This window comes from Astyanax mexicanus, chromosome 11, assembly GCF_023375975.1.
Source record: "Astyanax mexicanus isolate ESR-SI-001 chromosome 11, AstMex3_surface, whole genome shotgun sequence".
Classification (NCBI taxonomy): Eukaryota; Metazoa; Chordata; class Actinopteri; order Characiformes; family Acestrorhamphidae; genus Astyanax; species Astyanax mexicanus.
The window spans coordinates 23,197,688-23,214,608 of NC_064418.1; the positions used below are offsets into that span (position 1 = coordinate 23,197,688).

At 42.5% G+C, this 16,921-nt stretch overlaps 22 non-coding genes across 22 annotated transcripts; 16 read left to right on the plus strand and 6 right to left on the minus strand.

Annotated features, from left to right (window-relative positions):
* The first annotated feature begins 763 nt into the window (after positions 1–763).
* On the plus strand, positions 764–835 carry trnaa-ugc (transfer RNA alanine (anticodon UGC)). Its single transcript has one exon. It is a non-coding gene; the product is annotated as a tRNA-Ala (tRNA).
* A 1,369-nt stretch (positions 836–2,204) lies between these two features.
* Positions 2,205–2,276, plus strand: trnaa-ugc (transfer RNA alanine (anticodon UGC)). Its single transcript has one exon. It is a non-coding gene; the product is annotated as a tRNA-Ala (tRNA).
* Positions 2,277–3,386: 1,110 nt separating this feature from the next.
* trnat-cgu (transfer RNA threonine (anticodon CGU)) lies at positions 3,387–3,458 on the plus strand. The gene has a single exon. It is a non-coding gene; the product is annotated as a tRNA-Thr (tRNA).
* A 187-nt stretch (positions 3,459–3,645) lies between these two features.
* Positions 3,646–3,717, plus strand: trnaa-cgc (transfer RNA alanine (anticodon CGC)). The gene has a single exon. It is a non-coding gene; the product is annotated as a tRNA-Ala (tRNA).
* Positions 3,718–4,961: 1,244 nt separating this feature from the next.
* Positions 4,962–5,033, minus strand: trnac-gca (transfer RNA cysteine (anticodon GCA)). Its single transcript has one exon. It is a non-coding gene; the product is annotated as a tRNA-Cys (tRNA).
* Positions 5,034–5,148: 115 nt separating this feature from the next.
* trnac-gca (transfer RNA cysteine (anticodon GCA)) lies at positions 5,149–5,220 on the minus strand. The gene has a single exon. It is a non-coding gene; the product is annotated as a tRNA-Cys (tRNA).
* Positions 5,221–5,432: 212 nt separating this feature from the next.
* trnaa-ugc (transfer RNA alanine (anticodon UGC)) lies at positions 5,433–5,504 on the plus strand. Its single transcript has one exon. It is a non-coding gene; the product is annotated as a tRNA-Ala (tRNA).
* A 684-nt stretch (positions 5,505–6,188) lies between these two features.
* On the plus strand, positions 6,189–6,260 carry trnaa-ugc (transfer RNA alanine (anticodon UGC)). Its single transcript has one exon. It is a non-coding gene; the product is annotated as a tRNA-Ala (tRNA).
* Positions 6,261–7,370: 1,110 nt separating this feature from the next.
* trnat-cgu (transfer RNA threonine (anticodon CGU)) lies at positions 7,371–7,442 on the plus strand. The gene has a single exon. It is a non-coding gene; the product is annotated as a tRNA-Thr (tRNA).
* A 187-nt stretch (positions 7,443–7,629) lies between these two features.
* On the plus strand, positions 7,630–7,701 carry trnaa-cgc (transfer RNA alanine (anticodon CGC)). Its single transcript has one exon. It is a non-coding gene; the product is annotated as a tRNA-Ala (tRNA).
* A 1,241-nt stretch (positions 7,702–8,942) lies between these two features.
* On the minus strand, positions 8,943–9,017 carry trnac-gca (transfer RNA cysteine (anticodon GCA)). The gene has a single exon. It is a non-coding gene; the product is annotated as a tRNA-Cys (tRNA).
* A 115-nt stretch (positions 9,018–9,132) lies between these two features.
* Positions 9,133–9,204, minus strand: trnac-gca (transfer RNA cysteine (anticodon GCA)). The gene has a single exon. It is a non-coding gene; the product is annotated as a tRNA-Cys (tRNA).
* A 212-nt stretch (positions 9,205–9,416) lies between these two features.
* trnaa-ugc (transfer RNA alanine (anticodon UGC)) lies at positions 9,417–9,488 on the plus strand. The gene has a single exon. It is a non-coding gene; the product is annotated as a tRNA-Ala (tRNA).
* A 684-nt stretch (positions 9,489–10,172) lies between these two features.
* Positions 10,173–10,244, plus strand: trnaa-ugc (transfer RNA alanine (anticodon UGC)). The gene has a single exon. It is a non-coding gene; the product is annotated as a tRNA-Ala (tRNA).
* Positions 10,245–11,354: 1,110 nt separating this feature from the next.
* Positions 11,355–11,426, plus strand: trnat-cgu (transfer RNA threonine (anticodon CGU)). Its single transcript has one exon. It is a non-coding gene; the product is annotated as a tRNA-Thr (tRNA).
* A 187-nt stretch (positions 11,427–11,613) lies between these two features.
* trnaa-cgc (transfer RNA alanine (anticodon CGC)) lies at positions 11,614–11,685 on the plus strand. The gene has a single exon. It is a non-coding gene; the product is annotated as a tRNA-Ala (tRNA).
* A 1,269-nt stretch (positions 11,686–12,954) lies between these two features.
* On the minus strand, positions 12,955–13,026 carry trnac-gca (transfer RNA cysteine (anticodon GCA)). The gene has a single exon. It is a non-coding gene; the product is annotated as a tRNA-Cys (tRNA).
* Positions 13,027–13,142: 116 nt separating this feature from the next.
* On the minus strand, positions 13,143–13,214 carry trnac-gca (transfer RNA cysteine (anticodon GCA)). The gene has a single exon. It is a non-coding gene; the product is annotated as a tRNA-Cys (tRNA).
* A 212-nt stretch (positions 13,215–13,426) lies between these two features.
* Positions 13,427–13,498, plus strand: trnaa-ugc (transfer RNA alanine (anticodon UGC)). Its single transcript has one exon. It is a non-coding gene; the product is annotated as a tRNA-Ala (tRNA).
* Positions 13,499–14,182: 684 nt separating this feature from the next.
* Positions 14,183–14,254, plus strand: trnaa-ugc (transfer RNA alanine (anticodon UGC)). The gene has a single exon. It is a non-coding gene; the product is annotated as a tRNA-Ala (tRNA).
* A 1,083-nt stretch (positions 14,255–15,337) lies between these two features.
* Positions 15,338–15,409, plus strand: trnat-cgu (transfer RNA threonine (anticodon CGU)). The gene has a single exon. It is a non-coding gene; the product is annotated as a tRNA-Thr (tRNA).
* A 187-nt stretch (positions 15,410–15,596) lies between these two features.
* On the plus strand, positions 15,597–15,668 carry trnaa-cgc (transfer RNA alanine (anticodon CGC)). Its single transcript has one exon. It is a non-coding gene; the product is annotated as a tRNA-Ala (tRNA).
* Positions 15,669–16,921: the final 1,253 nt, after the last annotated feature.

Here is a 16,921-nt window from a genome sequence, read left to right on the forward strand (position 1 = left end):
GCACCCGGATTTTAAGGTTTAATGTGGTGATGTAGCTCAGTGGTAGAGCGCATGCTGGGTTCAGTCCCCAGTATCTCCATTGCTGCTGTTTCATGCATTGAAGTTAAACATGAAGCACACATCTATAGAATTTGCAAAAACGGCGCATTTGTACAAGGCATTTGCTGAATAAAGAACCTTGATAGATCTGGTTTGTAGCCTTCATAATGGCATGCTATAGATTTCTTCTTAAGTCCTTTTGAGAGTCAAGTCTGCTGTGAGTTCTCAAACTATATGTCCCCACTCTACATGGCACAATGTCCAAGTGGCTTGGCGTTGGTCTTGTAACCAGAAGAACGTGGGTTTTATCCACTTTCATGCATTTTTCTTCATGCAAGACAACAAGCAAAGAAGCTTAATTAAAGGTCTCCATACTTGTTCCTCAGGAACCTCCTTCCTCGGTGCATTGCCTGATTGCGGGTGCTATGTTGTATCTACTAAATGACAGGACATTGCTTGTTGTCTGGCATTGTGGCCAAATGGCAAGGTGTCGATCTCGTAAACCGACGATCACAGCCTTGATCCCTTTCCGTGCCTGAAGGGCTGTTGTGTCTTTCTGTTGAAAATTTCTGGCTTGCTTTAGCATGCTCTTTCAAACATATCTCTGAGACTGTAGGTTGCCCTAAAAGCATGGAAACAATGCAGCATCTTAAGGATGCTGTCTTTGGAAGTCTGCAGAGTTTTGTTGCCAGGATGACAGTGTACACATACGCGACTTTTGTGAGGGGATGTAGCTCAGTGGTAGAGCGCATGCTTTGCATGTATGAGGTCCTGGGTTCAATCCCCAGCATCTCCATTTCTGCTGTTTTGCAACTTGACAGTAAACATAAAGCCCATGTCTCTGGAAATTGCACAATAAAATCGGCATGTGTACAAGGCATTTGCTGATGAAGTAGCTTTATAAATCTCATTTCTTATAGGCTTCATAATTGCATGCTATAGATTTCTACTCAACTGCCTTTCACAGACAACTCTGCCCTGTGTTCTCAAGCCCACACTTATATTGTAGAAGTGGCGCAATTGCCAAGTTGCCTGGTGTTGGTCTTGTGAACTGAAGCTCACAGGTTTGATCTCTGTTTGTCCCTATTTGTTGATGCAAGAAAAAAGTAAAGTGGCTTAATTGCAGTTTACCATACTTGTTGCTCAAAACCTTCCTACCTCACTGCATGTTTTAATTGAGGGTGCTCTAATGTCTGTGTTACCTTCTGGTTTTCTGCTTTTTAGTTGGACCTCTGTCCAATTCAACATCTGTCTGTTCTTCTTTGCTTTGGTATGCTCTTTCCAATGTATTTGTGACATTGTCGGTTGTTCTAAAAGCATGGGAAAATGCAACAGCTTAACATTAGTCTTTTGCAAGTCTGTACATTTGTCTTGCAATGATAACAGTACACCAATGGCATTGGTTCTTGTCGGGGTGTAGCTCAGTGGTAGATCGCGTGCTTTGCATGCATGAAGTCGTGGGTTCAATCCCCAGTATCTGCTTTGCTGCCGTTTTGCACCTTGAAATAAAACATGAAGTACACATCTATAGAATTTGCAAAAAAGGTGCATTTGTACAAGGCATTTGCTGATGAAGAACCTTGATAGATCTGGTTTGTAGCCTTCATAATAGCATGCTATAGATTTCTTCTTAAGTCCTTTTGAGAGTCAACTCTGCTGTGAGTTCTCAAACTATATGTCCCCACTCTACATGGCACAATGTCCAAGTGGCTTGGCGTTGGTCTTGTAACCAGAAGAACGTGGGTTTTATCCACTTTCATGCATTTTTGTTCATGCAAGACAACAAGCAAAGAAGCTTAATTAAAGGTCTCCATACTTGTTCCTCAGGAACCTCCTTCCTCGGTGCATTGCCTGATTGCGGGTGCTATGTTGTGTCTACTAAATGACAGGACATTGCTTGTTGTCTGGCATTGTGGCCAAATGGCAAGGTGTCGATCTCGTAAACCGACGATCACAGCCTTGATCCCTTTCCGTGCCTGAAGGGCTGTTGTGTCTTTCTGTTGAAAATTTCTGGCTTGCTTTAGCATGCTCTTTCAAACATATCTCTGAGACTGTAGGTTGCCCTAAAAGCATGGAAACAATGCAGCATCTTAAGGATGCTGTCTTTGGAAGTCTGCAGAGTTTTGTTGCCAGGATGACAGTGTACACATACGTGACTTTTGTGAGGGGATGTAGCTCAGTGGTAGAGCGCATGCTTTGCATGTATGAGGTCCTGGGTTCAATCCCCAGCATCTCCATTTCTGCTGTTTTGCAACTTGAAAGTAAACATAAAGCCCATGTCTCTGGAAATTGCACAATAAAATCGGCATGTTTACAAGGCATTTGCTGATGAAGTAGCTTTATAAATCTCATTTCTTATAGGCTTCATAATTGCATGCTATAGATTTCTACTCAACTGCCTTTCACAGACAACTCTGCCCTGTGTTCTCAAGCCCACACTTATATTGTAGAAGTGGCGCAATTGCCAAGTTGCCTGGCGTTGGTCTTGTGAACTGAAGCTCACAGGTTTGATCTCTGTTTGTCCCTATTTGTTGATGCAAGAAAAAAGTACAGTGGCTTAATTGCAGTTTACCATACTTGTTGCTCAAAACCTTCCTACCTCACTGCATGTTTTAATTGAGGGTGCTCTAATGTCTGTGTTACCTTCTGGTTTTCTGCTTTTTAGTTGGACCTCTGTCCAATTCAACATCTGTCTGTTCTTCTTTGCTTTGGTATGCTCTTTCCAATGTATTTGTGACATTGTCGGTTGTTCTAAAAGCATGGGAAAATGCAACAGCTTAACATTAGTCTTTTGCAAGTCTGTACATTTGTCTTGCAATGATAACAGTACACCAATGGCATTGGTTCTTGTCGGGGTGTAGCTCAGTGGTAGATCGCGTGCTTTGTATGCATGAAGTCGTGGGTTCAATCCCCAGTATCTGCTTTGCTGCCGTTTTGCACCTTGAAATAAAACATGAAGCACACATCTATAGAATTTGCAAAAAAGGTGCATTTGTACAAGGCATTTGCTGATGAAGAACCTTGATAGATCTGGTTTGTAGCCTTCATAATAGCATGCTATAGATTTCTTCTTAAGTCCTTTTGAGAGTCAACTCTGCTGTGAGTTCTCAAACTATATGTCCCCAGTCTACGTGGCACAATGTCCAAGTGGCTTGGCATTGGTCTTGTGAACAGAAGAATGTGGGTTTGATCCACGTTCATGCAGTTTTGTTCATGCAAGACAACAAGCAAAGAAGCTTAATTAAAGCTTTCCATACTTGTTCCTCAAAAACCTCCTTGCTCAGTGCATTGATTGATTGCGGGTGCTATGTTGTATCTACTAAGTGACAGGACATTGCTTGCTGTCTGGCATGGTGGCCAAGTGGTAAGGCGTCGGTCTCGTAAACCGAAGATCACGGGTTCGACCCCCGTCCGTGCCTGAAGGGGTGTTGTGTCTTTCTGTTGAAAATGTTTGGCTTGCTTTAGCATGCTCTTTCAAACATATCTCTGAGACTGTAGGTTGTCCTAAAAGCATGGAAACAATGCAGCAGTTTAAGGATGCTGCTTTTGCAAGTCTCCAGAGTTTTGTTATCAGGATGACACCATACAAAGCAATTAACTTTGTGAGGGGATGTAGCTCAGTGGTAGAGCGCATGCTTCGCATGTATGAGGTCCTGGGTTCAATCCCCAGCATCTCCATTTCTGCTGTTTTGCAACTTGAAAGTAGGCAGAAATTTGCACAATAAAATCGGCATTTGTACAAGGCATTTGCTGATGAAGTAGTTTGATAAATTTGATTTCTTATAGGCTTCATAATTGCATGCTATAGAGTTCTACTCAACTGCCTTTCGCAGACAACTCTGCCCTGTGCTCTCAAGTCCATAAAGCACACATCTATAGAATTTGCAAAAAAGGTGCATTTGTACAAGGCATTTTTGCTGATGAAGAACCTTGATAGATCTGGTTTGTAGCCTTCATAAAGGCATGCTATAGATTTCTGCTGAAGTCCTTTTCAGATTCAACTCTGCTGTGAGTTCTCAAACTATATGTCCCCAGTCTACGTGGCACAATGGCCAAGTGCCCTTTGCTGAACGTAGGTCTCTTAAGAGAGGGACTAGACATAGGGGGCACCTGGATTTGAACCGGGGACCTCTTGCTATGCAGTCAAATGCTCTCCCACTGATCGTAAAAGTAATATCTATTAAATGAACTGAAATGTATGGATTGTGCGGTGTGAAACCAAATCTTAACCAAAGTACCTAAATATATACTGGTAGGCAAAACTCACTGCTAAACACAAAGCAGCCTTAAGAGAGGAAATGGACATATTGGTCATGCGGATTTGAACCGGGGACCTCTTGATCTGTAGTCAAACTCCCTACCACTGAGCTATGCCCCCTTCAATATCTTTTTTTTCTTAGTCAGATAAAAAATAGCCCTTAAGCAAGGGATTGGACAAAAGGGGCACCCGGATCTGAACTATACTCCCTTGAAGGTAATATCTATTAAAATGGACTAAAATGCATGGATTCTACTATGTGAAAGCAAATCTTAGCCAAAGTACCCTAAAAGGTAGCCAATACCCATTGCTGAATATAGCACCCTTAAGAGATGGACTGGACATAAGGGGAACCCTATGAACTGAAATGCATGGATTCTACTTTGTGAAAGCAAATCTTAGCCAAAGCAACCTATACCCATTCCTGAACATAGCACCTTTTTATGAGAAGCACTGGGCATAGGGGGCACCCAGATTTGAAGCGAGGACCTCTTGATCTGCAGTCAAATGCTGTACCACTGAGCTATACTCCTTTCGATATACACCGGCTTAAAATGTATGGATTCTACCTTGTAACAACAAATCTTAGCCAGATTACACAAATGTAAACTGGTAGCCAACAGGCATTGCTAAAAGTACAGCCTTTAAGCAAGGGACTGGATACAGGGGGCACCCGGATTTGAACCGGGGACCTCTTGAGCTGCAGTCAAATGCTCTACCACTGAGCTATACCCTCGGAACATAGTAAGTACTAAAATGAACTGAAATGCATGGATCCTACTTTGTAAAACCAAATCTTAGCCTAAGTACCCGTTGCTGAACTTAGCACCCTTAAGAGAGGGACTGGACATAGGGGGCACCCAGATTTGAACTGGGGACCTCTTGATCTGCAGTCAAATGCTCTACCACTGAGCTATACCCCCTTCAATGCAACCCACCTTAAGCAAGGGACTTGACAAAAGGGGCACCTGGATCTGAACTAAACTCCTTTAAAGGTAATATCTATTAAAATGGAGTGAAATGCATGGATTCTACTTTGTAAAACCAAATCTTAGCCAAAGAACCGATTGCTGAACAGAGCATCCTTCAGAGAGGCAATAGACATACGGGGCACCCGGATTTTAAGGTTTAATGTGGTGATGTAGCTCAGTGGTAGAGCGCATGCTTTGCGTGTATGAGGTCCTGGGTTCAATCCCCAGTATCTCCATTGCTGCTGTTTCATGCATTGAAGTTAAACATGAAGCACACATCTATAGAATTTGCAAAAACAGTGCATTTGTACAAGGCATTTGCTGAATAAAGAACCTTGATAGATCTGGTTTGTAGCCTTCATAATGGCATGCTATAGCTTTCTTCTTAAGTCCTTTTGAGAGTCAAGTCTGCTGTGAGTTCTCAAACTATATGTCCCCACTCTACATGGCACAATGTCCAAGTGGCTTGGCGTTGGTCTTGTAACCAGAAGAACATGGGTTTTATCCACTTTCATGCATTTTTGTTCATGCAAGACAACAAGCAAAGAAGCTTAATTAAAGGTCTCCATACTTGTTCCTCAGGAACCTCCTTCCTCGGTGCATTGCCTGATTGCGGGTGCTATGTTGTATCTACTAAATGACAGGACATTGCTTGTTGTCTGGCATTGTGGCCAAATGGCAAGGTGTCGATCTCGTAAACCGACGATCACAGCCTTGATCCCTTTCCGTGCCTGAAGGGCTGTTGTGTCTTTCTGTTGAAAATTTCTGCCTTGCTTTAGCATGCTCTTTCAAACATATCTCTGAGACTGTAGGTTGCCCTAAAAGCATGGAAACAATGCAGCATCTTAAGGATGCTGTCTTTGGAAGTCTGCAGAGTTTTGTTGCCAGGATGACAGTGTACACATACGCGACTTTTGTGAGGGGATGTAGCTCAGTGGTAGAGCGCATGCTTTGCATGTATGAGGTCCTGCGTTCAATCCCCAGCATCTCCATTTCTGCTGTTTTGCAACTTGAAAGTAAACATAAAGCCCATGTCTCTGGAAATTGCACAATAAAATCGGCATGTTTACAAGGCATTTGCTGATGAAGTAGCTTTATAAATCTCATTTCTTATAGGCTTCATAATTGCATGCTATAGATTTCTACTCAACTGCCTTTCACAGACAACTCTGCCCTGTGTTCTCAAGCCCACACTTATATTGTAGAAGTGGCGCAATTGCCAAGTTGCCTGGCGTTGGTCTTGTGAACTGAAGCTCACAGGTTTGATCTCTGTTTGTCCCTATTTGTTGATGCAAGAAAAAAGTACAGTGGCTTAATTGCAGTTTACCATACTTGTTGCTCAAAACCTTCCTACCTCACTGCATGTTTTAATTGAGGGTGCTCTAATGTCTGTGTTACCTTCTGGTTTTCTGCTTTTTAGTTGGACCTCTGTCCAATTCAACATCTGTCTGTTCTTCTTTGCTTTGGTATGCTCTTTCCAATGTATTTGTGACATTGTCGGTTGTTCTAAAAGCATGGGAAAATGCAACAGCTTAACATTAGTCTTTTGCAAGTCTGTACATTTGTCTTGCAATGATAACAGTACACCAATGGCATTGGTTCTTGTCGGGGTGTAGCTCAGTGGTAGATCGCGTGCTTTGTATGCATGAAGTCGTGGGTTCAATCCCCAGTATCTGCTTTGCTGCCGTTTTGCACCTTGAAATAAAACATGAAGCACACATCTATAGAATTTGCAAAAAAGGTGCATTTGTACAAGGCATTTGCTGATGAAGAACCTTGATAGATCTGGTTTGTAGCCTTCATAATAGCATGCTATAGATTTCTTCTTAAGTCCTTTTGAGAGTCAACTCTGCTGTGAGTTCTCAAACTATATGTCCCCAGTCTACGTGGCACAATGTCCAAGTGGCTTGGCATTGGTCTTGTGAACAGAAGAATGTGGGTTTGATCCACGTTCATGCAGTTTTGTTCATGCAAGACAACAAGCAAAGAAGCTTAATTAAAGCTTTCCATACTTGTTCCTCAAAAACCTCCTTGCTCAGTGCATTGATTGATTGCGGGTGCTATGTTGTATCTACTAAGTGACAGGACATTGCTTGCTGTCTGGCATGGTGGCCAAGTGGTAAGGCGTCGGTCTCGTAAACCGAAGATCACGGGTTCGACCCCCGTCCGTGCCTGAAGGGGTGTTGTGTCTTTCTGTTGAAAATGTTTGGCTTGCTTTAGCATGCTCTTTCAAACATATCTCTGAGACTGTAGGTTGTCCTAAAAGCATGGAAACAATGCAGCAGTTTAAGGATGCTGCTTTTGCAAGTCTCCAGAGTTTTGTTATCAGGATGACACCATACAAAGCAATTAACTTTGTGAGGGGATGTAGCTCAGTGGTAGAGCGCATGCTTCGCATGTATGAGGTCCTGGGTTCAATCCCCAGCATCTCCATTTCTGCTGTTTTGCAACTTGAAAGTAGGCAGAAATTTGCACAATAAAATCGGCATTTGTACAAGGCATTTGCTGATGAAGTAGTTTGATAAATTTGATTTCTTATAGGCTTCATAATTGCATGCTATAGAGTTCTACTCAACTGCCTTTCGCAGACAACTCTGCCCTGTGCTCTCAAGTCCATAAAGCACACATCTATAGAATTTGCAAAAAAGGTGCATTTGTACAAGGCATTTTTGCTGATGAAGAACCTTGATAGATCTGGTTTGTAGCCTTCATAAAGGCATGCTATAGATTTCTGCTGAAGTCCTTTTCAGATTCAACTCTGCTGTGAGTTCTCAAACTATATGTCCCCAGTCTACGTGGCACAATGGCCAAGTGCCCTTTGCTGAACGTAGGTCTCTTAAGAGAGGGACTAGACATAGGGGGCACCCGGATTTGAACCGGGGACCTCTTGCTATGCAGTCAAATGCTCTCCCACTGATCGTAAAAGTAATATCTATTAAATGAACTGAAATGTATGGATTGTGCGGTGTGAAACCAAATCTTAACCAAAGTACCTAAATATATACTGGTAGGCAAAACTCACTGCTAAACACAAAGCAGCCTTAAGAGAGGAAATGGACATATTGGTCATGCGGATTTGAACCGGGGACCTCTTGATCTGTAGTCAAACTCCCTACCACTGAGCTATGCCCCCTTCAATATCTTTTTTTTCTTAGTCAGATAAAAAATAGCCCTTAAGCAAGGGATTGGACAAAAGGGGCACCCGGATCTGAACTATACTCCCTTGAAGGTAATATCTATTAAAATGGACTAAAATGCATGGATTCTACTATGTGAAAGCAAATCTTAGCCAAAGTACCCTAAAAGGTAGCCAATACCCATTGCTGAATATAGCACCCTTAAGAGATGGACTGGACATAAGGGGAACCCTATGAACTGAAATGCATGGATTCTACTTTGTGAAAGCAAATCTTAGCCAAAGCAACCTATACCCATTCCTGAACATAGCACCTTTTTATGAGAAGCACTGGGCATAGGGGGCACCCAGATTTGAAGCGAGGACCTCTTGATCTGCAGTCAAATGCTGTACCACTGAGCTATACTCCTTTCGATATACACCGGCTTAAAATGTATGGATTCTACCTTGTAACAACAAATCTTAGCCAGATTACACAAATGTAAACTGGTAGCCAACAGGCATTGCTAAAAGTACAGCCTTTAAGCAAGGGACTGGATACAGGGGGCACCCGGATTTGAACCGGGGACCTCTTGAGCTGCAGTCAAATGCTCTACCACTGAGCTATACCCTTGGAACATAGTAAGTACTAAAATGAACTGAAATGCATGGATCCTACTTTGTAAAACCAAATCTTAGCCTAAGTACCCGTTGCTGAACTTAGCACCCTTAAGAGAGGGACTGGACATAGGGGGCACCCAGATTTGAACTGGGGACCTCTTGATCTGCAGTCAAATGCTCTACCACTGAGCTATACCCCCTTCAATGCAACCCACCTTAAGCAAGGGACTTGACAAAAGGGGCACCTGGATCTGAACTAAACTCCTTTAAAGGTAATATCTATTAAAATGGAGTGAAATGCATGGATTCTACTTTGTAAAACCAAATCTTAGCCAAAGAACCCATTGCTGAACAGAGCATCCTTCAGAGAGGCAATAGACATACGGGGCACCCGGATTTTAAGGTTTAATGTGGTGATGTAGCTCAGTGGTAGAGCGCATGCTTTGCGTGTATGAGGTCCTGGGTTCAATCCCCAGTATCTCCATTGCTGCTGTTTCATGCATTGAAGTTAAACATGAAGCACACATCTATAGAATTTGCAAAAACAGTGCATTTGTACAAGGCATTTGCTGAATAAAGAACCTTGATAGATCTGGTTTGTAGCCTTCATAATGGCATGCTATAGCTTTCTTCTTAAGTCCTTTTGAGAGTCAAGTCTGCTGTGAGTTCTCAAACTATATGTCCCCACTCTACATGGCACAATGTCCAAGTGGCTTGGCGTTGGTCTTGTAACCAGAAGAACATGGGTTTTATCCACTTTCATGCATTTTTGTTCATGCAAGACAACAAGCAAAGAAGCTTAATTAAAGGTCTCCATACTTGTTCCTCAGGAACCTCCTTCCTCGGTGCATTGCCTGATTGCGGGTGCTATGTTGTATCTACTAAATGACAGGACATTGCTTGTTGTCTGGCATTGTGGCCAAATGGCAAGGTGTCGATCTCGTAAACCGACGATCACAGCCTTGATCCCTTTCCGTGCCTGAAGGGCTGTTGTGTCTTTCTGTTGAAAATTTCTGGCTTGCTTTAGCATGCTCTTTCAAACATATCTCTGAGACTGTAGGTTGCCCTAAAAGCATGGAAACAATGCAGCATCTTAAGGATGCTGTCTTTGGAAGTCTGCAGAGTTTTGTTGCCAGGATGACAGTGTACACATATGCGACTTTTGTGAGGGGATGTAGCTCAGTGGTAGAGCGCATGCTTTGCATGTATGAGGTCCTGGGTTCAATCCCCAGCATCTCCATTTCTGCTGTTTTGCAACTTGACAGTAAACATAAAGCCCATGTCTCTGGAAATTGCACAATAAAATCGGCATGTGTACAAGGCATTTGCTGATGAAGTAGCTTTATAAATCTCATTTCTTATAGGCTTCATAATTGCATGCTATAGATTTCTACTCAACTGCCTTTCACAGACAACTCTGCCCTGTGTTCTCAAGCCCACACTTATATTGTAGAAGTGGCGCAATTGCCAAGTTGCCTGGTGTTGGTCTTGTGAACTGAAGCTCACAGGTTTGATCTCTGTTTGTCCCTATTTGTTGATGCAAGAAAAAAGTAAAGTGGCTTAATTGCAGTTTACCATACTTGTTGCTCAAAACCTTCCTACCTCACTGCATGTTTTAATTGAGGGTGCTCTAATGTCTGTGTTACCTTCTGGTTTTCTGCTTTTTAGTTGGACCTCTGTCCAATTCAACATCTGTCTGTTCTTCTTTGCTTTGGTATGCTCTTTCCAATGTATTTGTGACATTGTCGGTTGTTCTAAAAGCATGGGAAAATGCAACAGCTTAACATTAGTCTTTTGCAAGTCTGTACATTTGTCTTGCAATGATAACAGTACACCAATGGCATTGGTTCTTGTCGGGGTGTAGCTCAGTGGTAGATCGCGTGCTTTGCATGCATGAAGTCGTGGGTTCAATCCCCAGTATCTGCTTTGCTGCCGTTTTGCACCTTGAAATAAAACATGAAGCACACATCTATAGAATTTGCAAAAAAGGTGCATTTGTACAAGGCATTTGCTGATGAAGAACCTTGATAGATCTGGTTTGTAGCCTTCATAATAGCATGCTATCGATTTCTTCTTAAGTCCTTTTGAGAGTCAACTCTGCTGTGAGTTCTCAAACTATATGTCCCCAGTCTACGTGGCACAATGTCCAAGTGGCTTGGCATTGGTCTTGTGAACAGAAGAATGTGGGTTTGATCCACGTTCATGCAGTTTTGTTCATGCAAGACAACAAGCAAAGAAGCTTAATTAAAGCTTTCCATACTTGTTCCTCAAAAACCTCCTTGCTCAGTGCATTGATTGATTGCGGGTGCTATGTTGTATCTACTAAGTGACAGGACATTGCTTGCTGTCTGGCATGGTGGCCAAGTGGTAAGGCGTCGGTCTCGTAAACCGAAGATCACGGGGTCGACCCCCGTCCGTGCCTGAAGGGGTGTTGTGTCTTTCTGTTGAAAATGTTTGGCTTGCTTTAGCATGCTCTTTCAAACATATCTCTGAGACTGTAGGTTGTCCTAAAAGCATGGAAACAATGCAGCAGTTTAAGGATGCTGCTTTTGCAAGTCTCCAGAGTTTTGTTATCAGGATGACACCATACAAAGCGATTAACTTTGTGAGGGGATGTAGCTCAGTGGTAGAGCGCATGCTTCGCATGTATGAGGTCCTGGGTTCAATCCCCAGCATCTCCATTTCTGCTGTTTTGCAACTTGAAAGTAGGCAGAAATTTGCACAATAAAATCGGCATTTGTACAAGGCATTTGCTGATGAAGTAGTTTGATAAATTTGATTTCTTATAGGCTTCATAATTGCATGCTATAGAGTTCTACTCAACTGCCTTTCGCAGACAACTCTGCCCTGTGCTCTCAAGTCCATAAAGCACACATCTATAGAATTTGCAAAAAAGGTGCATTTGTACAAGGCATTTTTGCTGATGAAGAACCTTGATAGATCTGGTTTGTAGCCTTCATAAAGGCATGCTATAGATTTCTGCTGAAGTCCTTTTCAGATTCAACTCTGCTGTGAGTTCTCAAACTATATGTCCCCAGTCTACGTGGCACAATGGCCAAGTGCCCTTTGCTGAACGTAGGTCTCTTAAGAGAGGGACTAGACATAGGGGGCACCCGGATTTGAACCGGGGACCTCTTGCTATGCAGTCAAATGCTCTCCCACTGATCGTAAAAGTAATATCTATTAAATGAACTGAAATGTATGGATTGTGCGGTGTGAAACCAAATCTTAACCAAAGTACCTAAATATATACTGGTAGGCAAAACTCACTGCTAAACACAAAGCAGCCTTAAGAGAGGAAATGGACATATTGGTCATGCGGATTTGAACCGGGGACCTCTTGATCTGTAGTCAAACTCCCTACCACTGAGCTATGCCCCCTTCAATACAACCTCCCTTAAAATATATGGATCCTACATTGATCTTAGTCAGATAAAAAATAGCCCTTAAGCAAGGGATTGGACAAAAGGGGCACCCGGATCTGAACTATACTCCCTTGAAGGTAATATCTATTAAAATGGACTAAAATGCATGGATTCTACTATGTGAAAGCAAATCTTAGCCAAAGTACCCTAAAAGGTAGCCAATACCCATTGCTGAATATAGCACCCTTAAGAGATGGACTGGACATAAGGGGAACCCTATGAACTGAAATGCATGGATTCTACTTTGTGAAAGCAAATCTTAGCCAAAGCAACCTATACCCATTCCTGAACATAGCACCTTTTTATGAGAAGCACTGGGCATAGGGGGCACCCAGATTTGAAGCGAGGACCTCTTGATCTGCAGTCAAATGCTGTACCACTGAGCTATACTCCTTTCGATATACACCGGCTTAAAATGTATGGATTCTACCTTGTAACAACAAATCTTAGCCAGATTACACAAATGTAAACTGGTAGCCAACAGGCATTGCTAAAAGTACAGCCTTTAAGCAAGGGACTGGATACAGGGGGCACCCGGATTTGAACCGGGGACCTCTTGAGCTGCAGTCAAATGCTCTACCACTGAGCTATACCCCCTGGAACATAGTAAGTACTAAAATGAACTGAAATGCATGGATCCTACTTTGTAAAACCAAATCTTAGCCTAAGTACCCATTGCTGAACTTAGCACCCTTAAGAGAGGGACTGGACATAGGGGGCACCCAGATTTGAACTGGGGACCTCTTGATCTGCAGTCAAATGCTCTACCACTGAGCTATACCCCCTTCAATGCAACCCACCTTAAGCAAGGGACTTGACAAAAGGGGCACCTGGATCTGAACTAAACTCCTTTAAAGGTAATATCTATTAAAATGGAGTGAAATGCATGGATTCTACTTTGTAAAACCAAATCTTAGCCAAAGAACCCATTGCTGAACAGAGCATCCTTCAGAGAGGCAATAGACATACGGGGCACCCGGATTTTAAGGTTTAATGTGGTGATGTAGCTCAGTGGTAGAGCGCATGCTTTGCGTGTATGAGGTCCTGGGTTCAATCCCCAGTATCTCCATTGCTGCTGTTTCATGCATTGAAGTTAAACATGAAGCACACATCTATAGAATTTGCAAAAACAGCGCATTTGTACAAGGCATTTGCTGAATAAAGAACCTTGATAGATCTGGTTTGTAGCCTTCATAATGGCATGCTATAGCTTTCTTCTTAAGTCCTTTTGAGAGTCAAGTCTGCTGTGAGTTCTCAAACTATATGTCCCCACTCTACATGGCACAATGTCCAAGTGGCTTGGCGTTGGTCTTGTAACCAGAAGAACATGGGTTTTATCCACTTTCATGCATTTTTGTTCATGCAAGACAACAAGCAAAGAAGCTTAATTAAAGGTCTCCATACTTGTTCCTCAGGAACCTCCTTCCTCGGTGCATTGCCTGATTGCGGGTGCTATGTTGTATCTACTAAATGACAGGACATTGCTTGTTGTCTGGCATTGTGGCCAAATGGCAAGGTGTCGATCTCGTAAACCGACGATCACAGCCTTGATCCCTTTCCGTGCCTGAAGGGCTGTTGTGTCTTTCTGTTGAAAATTTCTGGCTTGCTTTAGCATGCTCTTTCAAACATATCTCTGAGACTGTAGGTTGCCCTAAAAGCATGGAAACAATGCAGCATCTTAAGGATGCTGTCTTTGGAAGTCTGCAGAGTTTTGTTGCCAGGATGACAGTGTACACATACGCGACTTTTGTGAGGGGATGTAGCTCAGTGGTAGAGCGCATGCTTTGCATGTATGAGGTCCTGGGTTCAATCCCCAGCATCTCCATTTCTGCTGTTTTGCAACTTGAAAGTAAACATAAAGCCCATGTCTCTGGAAATTGCACAATAAAATCGGCATGTGTACAAGGCATTTGCTGATGAAGTAGCTTTATAAATCTCATTTCTTATAGGCTTCATAATTGCATGCTATAGATTTCTACTCAACTGCCTTTCACAGACAACTCTGCCCTGTGTTCTCAAGCCCACACTTATATTGTAGAAGTGGCGCAATTGCCAAGTTGCCTGGTGTTGGTCTTGTGAACTGAAGCTCACAGGTTTGATCTCTGTTTGTCCCTATTTGTTGATGCAAGAAAAAAGTAAAGTGGTTTAATTGCAGTTTACCATACTTGTTGCTCAAAACCTTCCTACCTCACTGCATGTTTTAATTGAGGGTGCTCTAATGTCTGTGTTACCTTCTGGTTTTCTGCTTTTTAGTTGGACCTCTGTCCAATTCAACATCTGTCTGTTCTTCTTTGCTTTGGTATGCTCTTTCCAATGTATTTGTGACATTGTCGGTTGTTCTAAAAGCATGGGAAAATGCAACAGCTTAACATTAGTCTTTTGCAAGTCTGTACATTTGTCTTGCAATGATAACAGTACACCAATGGCATTGGTTCTTGTCGGGGTGTAGCTCAGTGGTAGATCGCCAGTTCAATCCCCAGTATCTGCTTTGCTGCCGTTTTGCACCTTGAAATAAAACATGAAGCACACATCTATAGAATTTGCAAAAAAGGTGCATTTGTACAAGGCATTTGCTGATGAAGAACCTTGATAGATCTGGTTTGTAGCCTTCATAATTTAGATAGATTTCTTCTTAAGTCCTTTTGAGAGTCAACTCTGCTGTGAGTTCTCAAACTATATGTCCCCAGTCTACGTGGCACAATGTCCAAGTGGCTTGGCATTGGTCTTGTGAACAGAAGAATGTGGGTTTGATCCACGTTCATGCAGTTTTGTTCATGCAAGACAACAAGCAAAGAAGCTTAATTAAAGCTTTCCATACTTGTTCCTCAAAAACCTCCTTGCTCAGTGCATTGATTGATTGCGGGTGCTATGTTGTATCTACTAAGTGACAGGACATTGCTTGCTGTCTGGCATGGTGGCCAAGTGGTAAGGCGTCGGTCTCGTAAACCGAAGATCACGGGTTCGACCCCCGTCCGTGCCTGAAGGGGTGTTGTGTCTTTCTGTTGAAAATGTTTGGCTTGCTTTAGCATGCTCTTTCAAACATATCTCTGAGACTGTAGGTTGTCCTAAAAGCATGGAAACAATGCAGCAGTTTAAGGATGCTGCTTTTGCAAGTCTCCAGAGTTTTGTTATCAGGATGACACCATACAAAGCAATTAACTTTGTGAGGGGATGTAGCTCAGTGGTAGAGCGCATGCTTCGCATGTATGAGGTCCTGGGTTCAATCCCCAGCATCTCCATTTCTGCTGTTTTGCAACTTGAAAGTAGGCATAAATTTGCACAATAAAATCGGCATTTGTACAAGGCATTTGCTGATGAAGTAGTTTGATAAATTTGATTTCTTATAGGCTTCATAATTGCATGCTATAGAGTTCTACTCAACTGCCTTTCGCAGACAACTCTGCCCTGTGCTCTCAAGTCCATAAAGCACACATCTATAGAATTTGCAAAAAAGGTGCATTTGTACAAGGCATTTTTGCTGATGAAGAACCTTGATAGATCTGGTTTGTAGCCTTCATAAAGGCATGCTATAGATTTCTGCTGAAGTCCTTTTCAGATTCAACTCTGCTGTGAGTTCTCAAACTATATGTCCCCAGTCTAAGTGGCACAATGGCCAAGTGCCCTTTGCTGAACGTAGGTCTCTTAAGAGAGGGACTAGACATAGGGGGCACCTGGATTTGAACCGGGGACCTCTTGCTATGCAGTCAAATGCTCTCCCACTGATCGTAAAAGTAATATCTATTAAATGAACTGAAATGTATGGATTGTGCGGTGTGAAACCAAATCTTAACCAAAGTACCTAAATATATACTGGTAGGCAAAACTCTCTGCTAAACACAAAGCAGCCTTAAGAGAGGAAATGGACATATTGGTCATGCAGATTTGAACCGGGGACCTCTTGATCTGTAGTCAAACTCCCTACCACTGAGCTATGCCCCCTTCAATACAACCTCCCTTAAAATATATGGATCCTACATTGATCTTAGTCAGATAAAAAATAGCCCTTAAGCAAGGGATTGGACAAAAGGGGCACCCGGATCTGAACTATACTCCCTTGAAGGTAATATCTATTAAAATGGACTAAAATGCATGGATTCTACTATGTGAAAGCAAATCTTAACCAAAGTACCCTAAAAGGTAGCCAATACCCATTGCTGAATATAGCACCCTTAAGAGATGGACTGTACATAAGGGGAACCCTATGAACTGAAATGCATGGATTCTACTTTGTGAAAGCAAATCTTAGCCAAAGCAACCTATACCCATTCCTGAACATAGCACCTTTTTATGAGAAGCACTGGGCATAGGGGGCACCCAGATTTGAAGCGAGGACCTCTTGATCTGCAGTCAAATGCTGTACCACTGAGCTATACTCCTTTCGATATACACCGGCTTAAAATGTATGGATTCTACCTTGTAACAACAAATCTTAGCCAGATTACACAAATGTAAACTGGTAGCCAACAGGAATTGCTAAAAGTACAGCCTTTAA